The following is an 18226-nucleotide window of genomic DNA, read 5'->3' as shown; positions in this document are numbered from 1 at the left end:
GATGAAATTTGCAATACTGCTGTGAAAGCAATGATATTTCCAAACACTTCAGTTTGCTTCTCTGGTGCTTCTTCTTGAGGGTTTCTCATACAGTAAACAAAATGTACTTGATGATGATGATGCCTTGCCAAATTAGAGGTCTTAAAAAGTAAACAAAACTAGAACTTGGAAATTCAACTTGTTTTAGGTGACCATTTCTTTTCTGTGTAGCAGTTAAGGTCCTAAGTGATCAAAATGTGCAGAAAACAACTACAAATGACTAGAAGTATCATATCATGCATTTATAAGTGTTATAAAGTGATTGTTCCTTTTTCAGTTACTTAATTGGCCATGTCAAGTGCAGAGGTTCTGTTTTGATGACTCTCTTACATAGTAATCAAGCTATTAAGTTTTTTTTTTCTTTCAAACAGACTGCTTCTCTAAAGTAAACCATCTAAAGCTGTTCAAGTACAGGTAATGATTTAATAGGTCTTAGAGAGCAAAGTCTTCTGTAAATGACTGCAGTAATTACCACAGATCACAGACTATGAAAAAAGCTGTTTTTCACTGTTAATTAACCCAGTTGCTATTTACAGGGATCATGCAAATTGCCTGCCAGAAAATAAAAATGCTCATTTTGAATTAATGAAAATATTATATTTTTCTTTGTCAAAGTAATTTACTGTTTAGTGTTTTTAATGTGTTGTAGATTGAGCCAAATTTTTACTCCTATTTTTGAGGACATTGCGTCAGTGGAGATAAAAATTTATCCCTTCTCTGAAGACAACCCTGTAAATGCAGTGCAGCAAATAAAAGTAATTCAGTCTCTCAGGTTTTAGGTTGATTTTAACAGAAAAAAATTAACTGTTATTTTGCTATATTGTGCAAATAGATACGATACATTATCAAATTGTAGTTGCTGTAGTACAAGAGCAAAGCTCAACCTTTTATTGCTGAGTGTGCTCACTACTACTGCAGTTTGTCATAGTTCATATACATGTATATCAGATTAAAATGGAGCATCACTGGTTCCCTTATTATAGTTATAGTTATTTTTGTGTATTATTGTGATATTTTTCTTTAATTCGTATATTTTCATTTATTTAGTTTGTGGTTTGTAGAATTTAGTTAGTGTTTTGTATTCTGTTTTCACCATTTAGCCAGTCTTTGAGTAAAAAAAGATCCCATCAAGAAGGTGATACATATTGAATAATTCCCAGATGTTATTCCAAGTGATAGGTCTTGGCATTCTGTGCTGTTATTGGATTAACAGTTGTTTGAGTGATAGGCTGTCATAAGGTTAGTTAAGGTGATTGACAATGGTTTCATTGGTTAGGGTATTACGATATGTAGATTTTAAAATTAAGTAAGGCGATAACGAACTGCTGTTTTTGATTTGGAAATTTTAAGATAGCAATATGATAAAATTTTGTTTGATACAAATTTATCTAGCAACATTTTGTGCACTCAAGAGCCTAACATGATTATGTTATACTATGTTAAAAAAAAATCCAATATTTGGAGGGGAAGATGTCTCCATAGACAAGGAAGACACATGAGCCAGAAAGCAGCTAAGACATTAACAGATTATGTTATTAGACAGGAAGAGCTATGGACATGATCTTGACAGGGACTATTCATCATGATATTTGCATTGGTCAAGAAACCCACAGATGAGATTATTCTACTATTTGTTTTAGGACAGATCTTTAGCAATTTTGTATAAGAATTCTGAAGACATATGCCTATTTTGTCCAATTTCTTTAAAAAAGGGAACTAATTCACTAGCCTTGTTTTTTTTCCATATTAAAAAAACATTAATTAGTATATCTGAACTCATTTTAAGCTCTTATTATTACTTACATTTTCACCAAACCTAAACATGTGATTAAGCAAAATAATTTTTAAAATAATTTAACATTGTTTTGGCTTGAACTTCTGATTTGATCATTCTGCAGTTTTTTTTTTTTTTTTTTTTTTTTTTTAAATAAAGGCAAGGTGTTAGTAATTTTTATCTTTCAAAATTGTTGGAAAACTCTTCTTCTTCAAGATTCACATGTGGTGTAGTTGGTCTAGTAGCTGACACAGTCTTCCTGTTATTGAGATATCTCTGAAGAACCAATAGTACTTTGGTTTGCACATATAGTGTCCCAATTTGTAGTTTGGTGGCCAGAAAACATGCAAATGCCACATGTATTGTGTCTGTGTGTGTGTTCTGAGTACTGTATCTGTATATGTTGTTGCTGTTACTGTCATGACACATCTGTTGTTTACAATATGACTGCCAAACTACATTTTTCCTATAAACTTAGGTGAATGACTTTATGTACATGGTAAAATGCAGGTTGCCAGTGCTCTTGCCATCTTGCTATTTTCTGCATTCTTCTTCTCACTGGAGTGGTTACCATATTCTTAATTTCTACCTATATTAGCACCACACTACCAACAATACTTCATCTGAATCTTGGAACTGAAAGCAGCATCTATGCCACAACAATACTTCATTCATGAGTAGCTTTTGAGACTTTACAAAAATTTAGAAGGCATTTTGGACAACGTTTGATATAAGGCTCAAAAAATGGTTTTATAGGTCTGTATTTTTTTCAATGGTTTAAGATAGGTTATGCCTTGCTGATTATTGGAAAATTGTTAAATTTTACTGGATTTTTTATTTTATTTTATTTATTTATTTATTTATTTATTTATTTATTTATTTATTTATTTGCTATATCTAGAACAGATTTTGCCCTACCTTATCTGTTTTGGGCTTTTCAAAGTGTTTTTAATATTGCTGGTGAGTAAACTTATCAAATTGAAAAAAATTACTTTTGGAATCCCTCCTCCCATCTTCATAGTAATTTTATTTTTTCACCAAGATTAACAGTAGGTAAACAGATGTATCCAATTTTCTGATCATGATAGTAAGATAAATAGGTTATATATATGATATTCTATAAGATCTTTCATGTTAATGTGTTACTGTTCTCCATTGTTTGTTTTTTTTTTTTTAAGTTGTATTGAGCTATTGATATTTGGAGACATTCCATAGGTTGTGAGATAGGCATCAGTTGATAGCTTTTACTGTATCAATATCTGGCATTCAGAGGAAAGCATCCACTGATGCCCATAGCATGTGTGTTGCTATCACATTAAGAAACATTATAGGACAGAGGAAACTTGTTTGGCATTATGATAATGACAAGCTGTAAAGCAGAGGCAGTGAAAATTGACGTCATTTCAGAAACCTTATTGGAGGGTTTTGGATTGATTTGAGGCCATCATTAAAGCAGCTAAATGACGGCATAAACAGTGTTCTGCAAAGGTCATTCATTATACAAGCTTGCGTTCAGCAGACGAAAGACGGTTTTCTTAGAACCAGTTATCTGTAGGTATTCCATTGCATGTGACTGACAATAGAATAACGTGTTGATTCCATGTGGTTATTGGTTCGTATTTTGGATGATTGGTTAAGTATTGGTGAAAAACTATACTGGAATTAATGTAATTTATATTTTTTAATGAAATTGATTTCATTGGAATCAACAAGTCATATGTTAAGGTATGGTGCTTGTTACTGTAAGGTTTTTTTTTCTGTAATGTTTGTACAGGAGTTGAGGACAGGGATGTGATGTGTGATTATAAAGTAGGTAAAGATACATTATTTTTTGGATTTTTGTGGTTACCACCACCTACATTAAGCGTGCTGATAGTTAATATACATATAGGGTAGTAGATATAGACAAATTACAAGAGATATACAGAAAAGTTTATGTTAATACTCTGTTACTTGACAAATGAGTAATATTTAATTTTATTTTTAGAAAAAGTTTCCTACATTGTTTACACACTAGATATAATTGATTTGGAAATTTCAGTGACCCTCAGATTGAAGTTCCAGTAATGGTGTAATTTGTTCGTTTTCAGGATTTGAAGTAAAGAAATAATACATCAAGTGACAACGGAACATTGGTGTCCATCGTAACTGGTAAATATGCTTTTTTTGTTTTGTTTGACAGTGAGTAGCTCCTTTATCAGAGAGTGTTTATGTAAACTTAGACTCTTATTTTGCTGACATTTCATTTCAAAATCCGAGTTTATTCATTGAGATATGGACCAGAAAGGTATGTTTCCTTCTCATTAATTGTTGAATTAAAATGAACATAGTTACAGAAAGGTGAATTTTTTTTTTTTTTTTTTTTGAGAAACTGATTTTTAACATATCTATTAAGAATATGCAACGTATTTTGTTTTATATTCATAACGTTTGGAAAATGTAATATTAAACACATAAAAATGCTCAGGGAAAAGTACAATTAACTTCACAGAGTTGGAAAAGCATGCTGCGATCCTGAATCGGCGGTTAAGCAGTGATGACATGAAATTTTTTTTTTTTAATTACACGCCAAAAAGTGGGGACTGGCTATAGCTAATTTAATTAGTCTCATTTAATATTCATGTGGCCTGGTCATAAAGTCATCAATGGAAATATCCACTATTTACGTCCTTGGGCCGAATCTGTATGGGGAAACAAAACTACACCCTAGCTTTAGTTTTGCTGTCATGCAAGTCTGAAGGAAACAAAACAGGATTGGTTCATAACATCTGTGAAAACATGCTCAGATGACAGGGTTTCCTTACACGTTGTTTTATGAAAAGCAGAGTGTATTTCAGGAATTTAAATCCTGAAATTAAGGCCGGTGATAGTAAAAGGACCAAAGTCATAGAAACAAAGCCCTGGGCTTATTAGTTTTTATAAAAAATTAAAACAAACTTCCCAAAAGGCCAATTAAAGACGGGGATTAAGTACAGTGTCCAACGGATGACGCTCTGGCGCCAATTTGAGGGGAAAAATGCCGTTTTCGGTATTGGGATTTTCTCTATAACCAAGACAGCTATTCAAGTGATTCAAAAGGCCTCATAAAGCTGGGTGAAAGCACTTCAGCGCGGTACCAGGGAATTGTCTTAAACTATTTACTTTTGATTTTATCATCTTTTACGTTAAATTACCCCATATTTCAATGGCTTATTCACTTCAAAAGGCGATATCTTTCAAACAAACAATTTTCTCTTAAACCCCTGATATCATGCTGTAGTCCACATTCCTAACAACAATAGGTGCAACTTTTGTAACGATCGGTTGCTCAGATAGTGAGATATACTTGGCAGCGATTCACTTATCTCGTCAATATAGAAAGCTGTTAAAACAGCCAAAAACGTTCACAGGTTGGTTAACAGGGCTTATTAGTCAAATGCTTAGCTGGCAAATTTACCTGTTATCGGTTATACGATCAGCTGGAACCATTGCTTATTGTCATCTAAAAATATTTTGTTTGGGTGCTTTGAAGGGGCAGAAAATCGTGCTTTTGTTACATTTTCCGACCACTCGTTAGGCATGTAAGCGTGCCGCCATTGACAGCTCTGGAGAGGGCCCTAGCCTTGTGATGCCCAGTAGGGTGTCAAGGATATGTAGAAGGAAGCGCTAACAAAGGCGATTACGTTTAACCGCAATTAAGAGGTGTGAAGTTGCATTTGAACGTTTCAATGGCTCTTCCTCGGCAATCGAGTAATTTTACCTGAGAGATTCCTTCTTTGTTATCGGCAAAGTGATCAGATAAAACTGTGTCGAGAGCAAGTGTCCGTCACTTGTGTTGATACGAGTTTTTTGACGGGTAACGCTGCAGGATTATTTTGCACGGCACTTGGTAGTCGTCAGATCAACGGAAAAATCCAGTGATTACTTCAGAGCGGTCTCGCTCAAAATGCCAGCTAAGATAAAGGGGAGACGCTCAGCTGCACAAGATTCAGCGGTAAAAGTGGCTGAGAGAAGGCTTTTGAATAAATATTTTATTTTTACACACATGACACTTAGACCCTATTTGCTTTTTACCTGCTAGCCTTGACTATTCTCGGGGTCTTTTTGTGATTTTCATTTTTGGACACTTGAACTCTTTCTTCCCGCTTGATCAGTGATTTTGAAATTGTTTTTCTCCAAATATCGCAAAATGCAAAGCCGCTAACATGCGTTTTTATTTTTATTGTTTTAATCATGCTGTCAACCTTTGCTTGGATTTCTCTTGTTTGGCCATTCAAATCACAATTTTTCGCATGTCTCTCAAGCTCCATGATATCATATCTTGGAGAATAAAATTTTATTTCGTCAACATTAGATTTACCTTTTGCAAACGGCGACCAACAATCATTTCCGGTTTCGTAACGTGTCGCAGATACGCTCGACGATATATATCGCAAAAATTAAAGGCTAGGCTAAAAGTATCCTTTTTTAGCTTTTTTTTATTTATGTTTTTATCGATTTTTCTTTCATTTGTCAATTAATTTAGACGTTTCGATTAACTCTTTCACCCATTTATTAGGTATACAGAAATCAGTCATCCGACTGAACAAATAGGGCCGGTTTTCCCCAACCGCCACGCATAGGCCTTACTCTCAAAATTTTCCTTCTTTCCTCTGGAAAGGGACTTTTAACACGAACTTTTCTCTTCCCCATAGTGTACTAGCTAGACTTCTTCGCTGCTAAGCTGATGTAAGACTTATGACCTATTACCGCACACGTAATCGGCTTATAACTCATTAACTGTGCTCCGACCCCCTCATGGCAACGGCCCTTAGTAACAGAGGCGTGGCTTAGTTGTCAGCCTGACTGGGGCGCGTGCCGGTTGAAAAACTCATCAAAAGATGCATTTTGCGATGCAAATTCATAAAAATTATTACATCCAACGTTAGATACTTTTTTGATTAATATAAACACACAAAAAACTCAAAAACACGATTTTAAGCGTATTTAACCCTATCACCGACCTTAAATGATTTGTATAGTTCATGTGTATAGGAGATAACAGTTTGTACTGAAGTTGAAAACAAAAACGATAGTAATGCACAACAACTCGTTTTTTTCTATTTTCACTCAGCAAAATTTGCGACAAAGAGCAGTTTTTGTTTTTCTCTAGTGTGTTTGCCGATCCCTGAGATGACCAAAAAACATGACAATACTATTCTGAGAGCTTTCTTTTTCACAATATACAGCTGCAAAACAGACTGGTATGTCTGTGTCCCAGGTTTAAGTGTTGTTTTAGTGTCATTTTCAGGTAAGAATTTAAAAGTTTAAAATACACAGCAATGTTTGGAAGCACAAAATTGTTTGTTATAATAAGAAAAATCCATCCCTTTTTACATGAAAGTACCCCAATTGTAATCCAACACATATGAATATTTGGACAGACTTTCAAATACCCCATTCACACGACGCTCAGTTATCCGGATAAGTTGCGAATTAGGTCACAATTCAAATAAATGCAGTAGTGTGAACGCAAGAGGATTTCTGTAATGCGAATTTTCAATCCTGCAAGCGAGGTGGATTTCTAAGCGCGATCCGAATAACTTACCAGAATCGACACCTGTACAGATCTTACTGCGCATGTGTGCAGATGAGTGCGGGTATCTATGAACTTGTTTATTACTTTAGCGATTGCACCAAATGTATTTGGAGGTCACCACTCACTACAACATGAGGCAACAAACTTATTTTGCCATCTTATGCTTCCCAAGAATGCTGGAATGTCTTTTTGAGATACATTTGCTGTCACACTTTTTTGTTGGTATTTTGAGTTTTCCTGTGCGGCGCATGCGCGAGTGTTCAAAACTGGAAGTTAAACCTGAAATTTTCAACGTGGGATTTGGTTTCGCTTCGCGAGTGTGAACGCAATACCGAATCGGATTCCTCACGAAAATAGAAACGAATTATGGAAATGTGTATTTTTGCAACTGTAGTGTGAATGGGGTAAAAGATGATAACCAATTGTTGTTAGCCAGTATCGTGGATACGCAGATATATATTAAAATAACACACGGGCAGGCTTAAAAGCAGTTGTCAGCGGGATAGAAGTGATGTAACAATAGATGACATCACTTTCCCAGTCACCCACAGATTTTGAGATTGGCAGATTTTATGATTTTCCCCACGCATCCGGTAGAATGGAGCCGAGATTTAATTGCAGGGACAACGCGTGGAGAGGCGTGTGAGAGGCAGAGAGACCATTACAGGATTAAGCAGTCTTCCTTTCATGTAGGGTCTGCCATATTTGATCCTTGGATCAGTTGATACTCGAATTTTCTATTCTGAATGACCCCTTCTTATGGGGCTCAATAATTTTACTGTCCAGTTGTATTTATATATATTAAAATACGTGATGCAAGAAAATAAAAATTCTTTTTACAACCTGCAATTAAAACATGCTGTTCCAAAGATAAAAGACAAGTAAGTAGAAATGAAGACTGCAGGTTATCACAATGAAAGCTTTTGTTCACAGTACTAATATCTGTGAGTGACTGAACATTGCCTAAAAGAAATTAATATCTGTCGTACTTAGCACTGATCAAGTTTTAAAATACTAATATCTAAAAATTAAATTTTGCAGTGTTCAAGTTGATTACGCACCAGGTAAGGTATGAGTAATATGAGAGGTCAGAAAATGGACATCTATGTGCTGAAAGAAAGCATGTTATCTAACACTGTCTCCAATGCTAATAAGCAACCAGAAAATGTTGATTCTTTTGGAGTTTTTTTACCATGGCTTGAAAGGAAACACCAACTCATAGTAATTAGTGATTGATGATATGCTCCAGTTTGAGTTTAAGAGTTACAGCAGAAATTATTATAACAATGTAAGCCCCAATCATCCAGGTGTACAGATCTTCATCCATGTATTATCATTAAAAAAAAAGATCTATATACCAGTAGAAAGCATATAGTTTTTCTACAATGCCCGTTCAGTTTTGAAAATAAGCCCTTTTTTGTTGATGTCTTAAAGGGTGAGTCTACTAGTAGGCCTATACTTGACGCTTTGGCATGATGGTGTGGTTATATCAACGTCACATACTGCAGAGGTACACTGCATTCTGGGATTCATTTGGGCTTAAAATGGCAGCATACGTGGAAGGAGGAGTTTAAGAAATTGAAAGATGTACAACCATGTAATTTTTTTTATTGATTCACAAGAGTAGAAAGTACTTGTGTGTGTAATGAACTTGGATGTGTTTATCCGGTGTATCCCTTTAATTACATTGCCAAGAAGTTGTGGTTTATACTAAAACACAGGTTTATATGCTGCAAAATTAAAATGTTTGCTCTTATTTTGTATCATTTTCATCCATTCTGGAGACTAGATGATGCTTTCATGAAACCAACATTTGCTTACAATTATGAATAGATTGTTGTTTGCTGTATTCACCTGAATACTTAAGATAAAGTGAAGAGAAGTGGTAGTGAAGTAAACACGGCCATTTCCATTCCTGGAAGTAGTATGTTGACTGTTCAGCTGCCTTTCTTATTAACATATAATTATGGTATTGTTTTTTTTAGCTAATAAAGATGCAGAAACATCCTGAAAAACATTATTTATTACAAACTCTGATATCTAATTAGGTCCATTCATGTACACATGCAACAGGAAATTAAACATTTTCAATAAACAAATTTAAGGCATTTGAAAAATGCTGAATTGTGATTATATATCACCTATCATGGTATATTATTATTTGATATATCTAGTATTTAGGTGTCATTTTTCACTTGAAAATCAAGTTTGATTTTGTCATATCATAAAGTGATGATTAACAAAGAGGGTGCATGCATATGGTGATTTGGCAGAATTTCAAAATCAAAATCAAGGGAGTGAAGTATTAGTATTTAAACTAGCTTTTTATGTGACAAGAAAAATGTCCAATTAATCCTACAAAACTGGCTGAATTTCTCATTTAGCAGCTTGAACAGATTTTAGCCAGATTTGGACCCTGGACTAAATGTCCCCAGTCAGCTGGGAAAGAATATATATTATTTTTCCTGTTCTGAATATAGCAAATTTGTTTTTCTTTTATGTAGATGTAATATTGACAGCTAGATGACTACAAAAAAAAAAAAAAAAAATTAGTTTACACACACACACACACACACACACACACACACACACTGGTACTTGTATAATATTATAAAGTCCTGTAAAGTGTCATCTTATGACATTCTCTGTGACAGCCTTGGTAACAGATTATCTGTATCAAAGAATATATATATATATATATATATATATATATATATATATATATATATTGGATCTTTTTGTTGCCTATAGCAATAAAGTGAAGGAAAAAAGTAATTGTTTAATTAATGATTCGTTTAGTTTTGCTACATTGTTCAGGGGAAAATAAATGGGCTTGCTTTGGTTTTGATGTATTGGACTTAATCTAAACAATCTTTATTATATTCTTTCCAGTTAAATTTTTGCTGCCTTACTGTGAATGTCAAGGCCTGAAACAATGCAATCATGTTACCATGTGGGCAAGTGGTGATAAATATGTTTGTGCTTTGTTCCCTTGCTCCAGGGAGCTCTTTTATTTGGCTGTATTTAGGCTTTTACTAATGTTCTGCCAGAGTCATTTTTCAAAGCTCCATTTTATTGGAAAAGCAATAAGGCTCACAGTTCCCATGTCGCAGATTTCTGAGCCTTGGGGGTGATTAGAGAAATGTGCGTAAGCCTGATCTAGTTGGTTCCACAAGGGAGTGCCTCAATACAGCCAGGGTACAAATATCTCTGCACTGCTAGGCAGCGCCTAGAGGTGTGTCAAATAGCAGTGCATCCTTCTCCTGTGTGGAGGTATTCCTGGGGTTTATGAAAGGTGTTTGAGCAGAGCCCTGGCCAGAAACAAGTTTTCCCCCCAAGCTGATCACCAGTTTTGACCTGACTGAGTAAGAAACATTATATACAAGCCTCTCATCATCTGTTGATGCTAAGTTTTTTGCCTGCAACAAAATTCAGCTGATTCTTCGCCATGTCTCTGATCTTTTTAAATGCTTCAAATTGGGATTCAGATTGATAGCATTTTTAATTTTTTGAGACAAATCACATAATCAGAATGCATTATTTAATATGAATTTCCCTGGAGTCTGTTTTCTATGCCCAAATACAGGCTGCTGTCAACCTATGTTAATTAACTACGGCAGCGATAGCTTTGATTACTTCTCCATAATAAGTGGTGAGTATGGGACAGGAAAAAATGATGTGCAGTTTATAGGTCATTTTGTTATTGTATAGCCATAACATTTTTTTCTTTTGTTGATCATGTGTTTGAGGTACATAGATCAAACTGATATTACATAGTACACCATTATGTCAGTTTGACGCAAAATTAAGATTGTTCTATATAGATAAGATGACATTGGCATTTGAAATTTATGGACTAAGTAATGTGTAATTTAGTAAACTAAACTAAACATGATGTTTTAGTTATCTTCTATATAATGACATCAGAACTAGTTTCTGTGAGTTGGAGTTGTCCTGTATTAGTTTCAGTACTTTTATATAGACATAAAAAGGTTGATGTTGACTCTCAGAAAACTGAAAAACAAATTACATATGCTAAGAAATCTTTTCATTTAAGAAGAAAATTTGTTGCATAGTGGGATGTTTGTGTTGCAGTTCCATTTTTTAGATGCAGTCACTGTAATGAAAGCCAAGCCAACACTTCAAGATTCCACTACCATTTTGCTATAAAACTCCCATCAGCTTCATTTCATCAAGCAAATGTCTGCATTTTTAGAAGTTAATAGGACTGTTCATTTGCACTATTGATCTGATGTGAAGTAGAAAGCTGTATGAAATGCAGAGGTTGGAAATGGGCATCCCTTTTGCCAGAGATTCTGCAGCCATCTAGATGAAATGACCCTTGTCTAGATTAGATGACAATTAATATAAAGTGAGCTGACTGATGGAAGGAGATTCTCTTGACCTTGCAACAAAGCAGCTTGTGAGCAAAGAGAAAAATTCAAGCTATACACAGTCAGTGTTTATATCAGTCAAATTTGTTTCTGAATAGCATATATTATTTTTCATACGGATTACCAAAAAAAAAAAAAAAAATTAAGCTGTGAGGGACACCTTTACACCTTTATATGCTACCATTTGCAGATAAAATTTTGAAATTGATTTTTTTATTCTGTGGAGACTGAATCTTTCCTTCAATCTCCATTTAGTCTAACATTTAGTTACATTCTGTTCAGACTGTCTCAATTCTTCAATTTGAAGACAGATTCCAGACATTGTATATGTAGGCATTTATGTGGCAGAAAATCAATCTAAACAGGAAACTACAGCAGCAGCAGCAGCAACAACAACAACAACAACAACAATAATAATAATAAATAAATAAATAAATAAATAAAAATAATAAAAAAATACAAGTCATCATTTTGGAAGATATTTTGTAGGCCTGAAAGAGAATGTGTTTATTATTTTAGTTCTCTGGTATGCATTTTCAATAAATATCTTTTGTTATAATTTTTCACGTACTGACTATTAGATAAGGAAGTATTAGTTTGGTCTTTTTTTCAAAACTTGGAGAATTCCACAGAAATTGGTCACAATGAGCTCTGTATGTTAAACCTATAATAATCAAAGTAATTTTAAAGTATGCATTAGGCCCCAGTGGAAGATGAAGTGAAATACTGTTGCATAAAACCGATTTTTTGAAAAGCAAAATTAAAAATCTCCTATTCTGCAGTTGCATTATTTATCCAAAAGTAAAGCTAAGGTTATTGCACAGTTTATTTGATCAAAATTGAATTATTATTGCCCGTCACAATATTTTAAACATAATACTTACCTGAAAAAAGCTGATAAGAATATTCAGAACAGCTAGTTGAATTCCAAGTCAAATGTATTTATTTAAATAGTACATTCACAAATCTTGAAATTGCTGAAAGTATTGAAAGAGCGATAAACATGATTGAAATCTGTGTTTACCATGAATGCCACTAACTGTTATTTCATATGCAAGATTTAAACATTTTTTTCTATGCTAGGCTTTGTTTTTGTGATGAATGTAATGTTATGCATGTTTTTGTGATGAATGTTAAAGAAGAACCATACTTGTATCTGAATAATATCTTTTCCTCTTTGGCTCAATTTTCTAGATAATAAATATATAGCGTGTATATAATGCTGTCAGATTTAACTAAGCATCTATGTGTTACAATATCAAGGAAACTTTACCTTTCAGTGTAGAAATGTACCTGAATGATGTTTTATGTCATATCTCGCGGTAGCAGGTGTTCCCAAAGCTGCTGCCACCTCACCAGATTTTTCCACCTACTCCATTGAGATTGCAGTTAACACTGTTTATTGCAATCAGGATCTAATGAGGGCTAATATAATATAACATGATATTAGATATGTGAAAATTAATCTGTAGAACAGATTATTTTGATATATACTATGTTTACCTACCTTATTTAGAAGCATTTGTATCAGAAAGAGTGCAGAGATGATTGTTTTTTTATGTACAGATACTGTAAGTGTCTGTATACATTCTGATTGTTCTGTCTGTCTGTGCTGTCACTGTCTGACACATGATGTTCACCCCATAACTTCCAAACCATATTTTTGTTTTACTTTAAATTTACCCAGTTGCTTTGCTTAGTAAAAAGGCAGAACATTATCAGTTTACATTTACGGTAATTATTATTATTATTATTTTTTTTTTTTAGGTGTGAAATTTTCATTTTGCATACATTAGCGTTTTCTATCAAATGGAACTGAATCACTTGCCAGTTTTTCAATGTCCATGTTACCTGTAGTACATAATGTAAGAGGATAAGAGTGGATATGCTATTTGAAAGCATTATTTTGTGCACTTTTTTCTGCGTAATGTCTGTACATTTTACAGCTGTGCTGCCTTGTTTCCTGTATGGTGTCTGTACATTTGTCAGCTTTGCTGTTTAGTTATGCTTTACTAGTAAGTTAATATCTATGCTGAATATTATTATAACATTGTGCTTATGTCTTAAGAAATTGTTATTGTCAATACACAATGCAGTAGGGTTTTGCTTATCATAATTTTCAGAATTTTGAAGTTATCTCAGGAAATATACCCAAACTGCTTGAATGATTCCCCTTCTAGTGGTACATGAGGTGCACTACTAGTACTGGTATATTTGAGCATATGAATAGCTTGGGAGAAATGACTGACCTTATTCAGGTAGCTGTTTTGTGCATGTTTGGTGATTTGTGGTTTTACAGAGTAGAACTTCAAAAGAGCACCAAGCTGATTATTGAGATGTCTGACATGCAATTTCTATACCTGCAAAGATAACCACTTCAACTGCTACGCATAATACATTTCACTAGAACTGTTAAATTTTAACTTGAAATTCTATCGATTGTTTGCAATCTGCTTTACAAGTATTTACTGCTAGCGATAACCCTGATTTTGTGGTACAACGGTAAAAATATTTGCTGCAATCACTGCATTATAAACTGGGAACTCCATCTGCTTATTTGACACTTTTTGTATGCACTTTGTACATGTTTTAATTTTTGTTTGAGAAAAAGAACAGCAATATTATATACAGTGTGAGACCCAGATGAAAACAGGTCAAATTGTTCACACTGTATAATGCTTTCAGGCAGTATTAAGTCGTTAATTTGGCCATTAAAAAATGTACAGCTTCTAGTCACAATTAAACTGCATAACATCAGTTTTAAACCATTATGGTGTTTTAACATTTGAAACTAATCACTAGACTTAAGATGTCAAAAGCTATGATGTGCGAGGACACACATGTAAGATGGCCACTGATTGGTCAATTGAAACGTTAGTGACTAGTAGTGGTCTTGGCGAGGAGGACACCAAACATCAGTATTATTTATCCAAGTTGCAAATAAACCCTTAGTACATTGTATACTGTAATTTATGACTGATAATCTGTGTAGAATTATCATTTTTACAATTGTTAATTTGGGGAAAAGAGGTTAAGTGAATTGGTAACCTGAAACAGACAACCAATCTAAACCCTCAGAAACGTGGCCTTCTTGGAAACAAAGAGATAAAAATAAAAAATAAATAGATGCATTGCTTTCATTCATTTTCGACCAGTATATCCTGCAGGTGGTGTGATCATTAAATAAAATAATGCGGGAAATCGAAACTAGACAAAGGCATGGGCATGTATGCCAGCATGCACCTCATATTATTGTTGATCCTGTACTTACTGCATTTATTATGTTTATGCACTGTGATTGTTTGTGCATTGTTGAATAAGGTTCTTAAAAATGGACAATGAGCACCTTCTGAAATTGTAGTCATTTGTCTGTGTCATATTTTGTAACATCATCACTTAAACTTAAAGAAGGGACTAGACTAGACTAGACTGCATCGGGTTTCTTTATACATTTTGTTTTTTTTACCGATGAAAAAGGAAAGTACCTAATGAAGTTAAAATTTTAGTTTGTAAGCTAGATTGGACAAATTGAGAGTTTAAATGTATCAGTCACATTATTTCAAAGCTTTGGCTTATTGTTTTCATGTTAATTGTAGCATGAGAATGATTCTCTTATTGTGGATGTCTTTCAATATTTTACTTGCTGTCACATTAATGTTCACTACACCTGATGAGGTTACACAAATAATGGAAAGTCTTGGACTTACGAAATTGTGGGGACAATCAGCTGGGGACAATGCTGATATAAAGATATGGTAAGTATGTAGACAGTTTAGACAGCATATGCAGTGTCAGGGTTCAGGACCAAATCAAAAATTTTTTCCCCCGCAATATTTTCTGGATGACCTGACCAGGTGAGAGACACTAACGGGGACGTGATGGGAATGGATGATATATGCGGGTAATAAATAACTGCTACCAGGGACAACTGTCTAAGCATGATCCTATGGGCTTTCAACCAGGTCACAGTATGTCTTTCTGCTGTCACCATCTCCTGACTGGGTCACCACCACTACCAGAGGGAATCACACACCTGAAGGGATCCATGCCATCCTTGTCACCAGATGGTCACGTCATTGCTGATTGCCTCCTCTGTCTCTTAGAGAGTACTCAGGCTATGTTTCCATTACACCTTCAGTGCTGTTAGGTAGGGTGTCATATTGTACTTAGAATTAAGGTGTTGTAGAATTGCACAGTCTGTAGTGAGTATGTGGTGGGGGATGGAGACTTGGTTAAGAAGATAATGTGGCTCAGTAGTAAAATCTTGCTTTAGAGATATTTAGGAAAAGACCTCATATTGCACTCAAATTAAATCATATAATTACCCATCCGAGTCAATTTCAGATTTTTCATTTTTTTAAAAACATATTTTAAAAGGCTTTTTGGATTCCATCCAAAACCTTCTGTTTTGGGAAATTGACAGCTGTATGTAAGAGAATCTCCAAAAAGTGATTTACTCACCCAGTGGGGATCTATGATCCAAGAAAGCCCAAAGTCTTGCAAATAAGAATAGAAACCAAGAAAATTTTATGGGATTTGGAGAAAAATATTGGGGTCAGAAATAATGGCAGACTAATGAGTGTAGTTTGGCAATCATAAAAAATTTATCTACAAATATTTTCTGGTTATTTTATTTTATTTTTTTTTCTGAAGTCTGTCTTCATTGCAGTCTATTGTACAGCAGCACAAATTTGCCATTTTTTATGTGTCACTTCTATATATATAAGTGACATATTAAGTTTCACGCTGATATGCTTAAAAGTTAATGTCAATTTACATGAATTCTTTCACATTTTCTAGTCTTGTGTAATGTCAAGCATTGTTATCAAACCCTTTTGTCAGAGTTTTGTCCATTTTATTCAAATGCAAGTATCTTAAGAGATCTTTTTCATTAATTTTTCTAGAAACCTTTTCAGCACTTGTGCTAACAAATTAATAATGCCCTTCCCGCCAAACCACCAGGAAAACAAAAAAGTATTTTTTAATTTACGAGATAATGTTTATATATAGACAACAAAGCATTAAGTATTTTTTAATTTACGAGATAATGTTTATATATAGACAACAAAGCATTAAATTGAATTCACCTTATGAGGTAAGGTCGAAACTAGGGAACATAATTGTGTCTGTGTGGTTTGTCCAGTCACGCTAGTTAGATCTGTCACAAACCTACACCAGTCAGAAGTATGAAGGCGTTTCCATATGTTTTGTTAATCAGAATTCCACATTACCAATTTCTCAGAGAAACATTTACACAGTCCATTACCCTCTCTACAAGGACACAATTCCAGGGGCCTCCTTCTCTTTGATGTGTGCTATATAAAGAACTGTTTAGATTTTTACCATACATGAACATAAAATTACTAGGGGATGATTGAAATAAAAGAAATGAAATAATGGTTTCAAGTTTCACTTTGATTTCAGTTAGAGAAGAACAGCAAGAGCAGCAAACGCTAGAAAGAAAGGACATATAAGTTTATTTCTTTCCCAGTTTAATGTAGACTAATGTATTTGTGTGGGAACACTTGTGTCCAAAAACGGAGTCCTAAACTGTATCTGTTGAGAGAGAGAGAGAGAGAGAGAGAGAGAGATTTTTCATATATTAGCACCATGAAATGACAAAATTCCCTGTGGGTAGAAATGGCAAAGCATATGCCATCCTAATCTGTCTGGTATCTTGCAAAGCAGAACATTGCACATGAGCATGAAGACTCATAAACAAAGCAACAGCTGAAAAAAGAAAAAAAATGATATTACTGATAGTCAAATGTGCCATTGTTTTGATGCATGTATTCGGAAAGCGTGGAGGGGGAGTGCAAGCTCTACTTGATTGATTTAAAATGTGTCCTATGTAAGACATTCCTTTTTGATATACAGACACCCATGCCATTTTAAATTGCCTATGTCTCAGAGCATTAAAATTATTTCCATCCTAATTAAGGTAGATTCAAGTCTAATTCTGCCTATGCCCAATTCCAATTGGGGAGAATGCAAATAACAGCATAATAGGTGACCAAATTTACAGGTAAAATGCTGGCTTGTTTAAACCACCATACATTTTTTAAAGAGACAAAAAAAGCAAATATATAGCATAGTTGCATGTTTTAATGGCAATCAATTTAGCATTTTATTTAAACATAAAACACTGCTACGTTGTATCTACTTCCTTTCTTTAATCAAGAGGTATGGCACTCCCAGCTTAATTATAAAATTATGACACCCTTTGTCAAATTGGCATCTTACCTGCAAATTACTTAATCTACTTATTTAAGGTGTTAACAGTGCATTTGATATACATTCATTTGGGACTGGGCCAAGTCAGATATATTTTGTTTCAAGAAAGACTGAGACTTTGGCTGAGACTCATATTGATAAAGATATAGCAAATTACAATTTTTGTTTAGTACATTTAGTTTACAAACATTTTCACCATTTGGGTTTTCAGGTGAAAGAATTAAGTTG

The 18226-nt window shown here is 34.1% G+C and overlaps 1 protein-coding gene across 9 annotated transcripts in view; it reads left to right on the top strand.

The window, feature by feature from the left end:
• LOC106181055 (cytokine receptor) overlaps nt 1-18226 on the top strand; it is a 63034-nt gene that overhangs the window by 5925 nt on the left and 38883 nt on the right. For 5 of the 9 annotated variants that reach the window (XM_087001061.1, XM_087001063.1, XM_087001062.1 and 2 more), the window contains one exon: nt 3904-3964. The exons of 3 other annotated variants lie outside the window; for them this stretch is intronic. The gene's annotated coding sequence lies outside the window, so the exon portion shown is untranslated. Of the gene's footprint in view, nt 1-3026; nt 3365-3903; nt 3965-18226 lie in introns of those variants that run through there. One more of the 9 variants, XM_087001064.1, reaches the window with a different exon arrangement.

Source organism: Lingula anatina, chromosome 1, assembly GCF_051362555.1.
Source record: "Lingula anatina isolate TDL-2025a chromosome 1, LinAna3.0, whole genome shotgun sequence".
Taxonomy (NCBI): domain Eukaryota; kingdom Metazoa; phylum Brachiopoda; class Lingulata; order Lingulida; family Lingulidae; genus Lingula; species Lingula anatina.
This window is presented reverse-complemented; position numbering and strand designations above follow the sequence as displayed.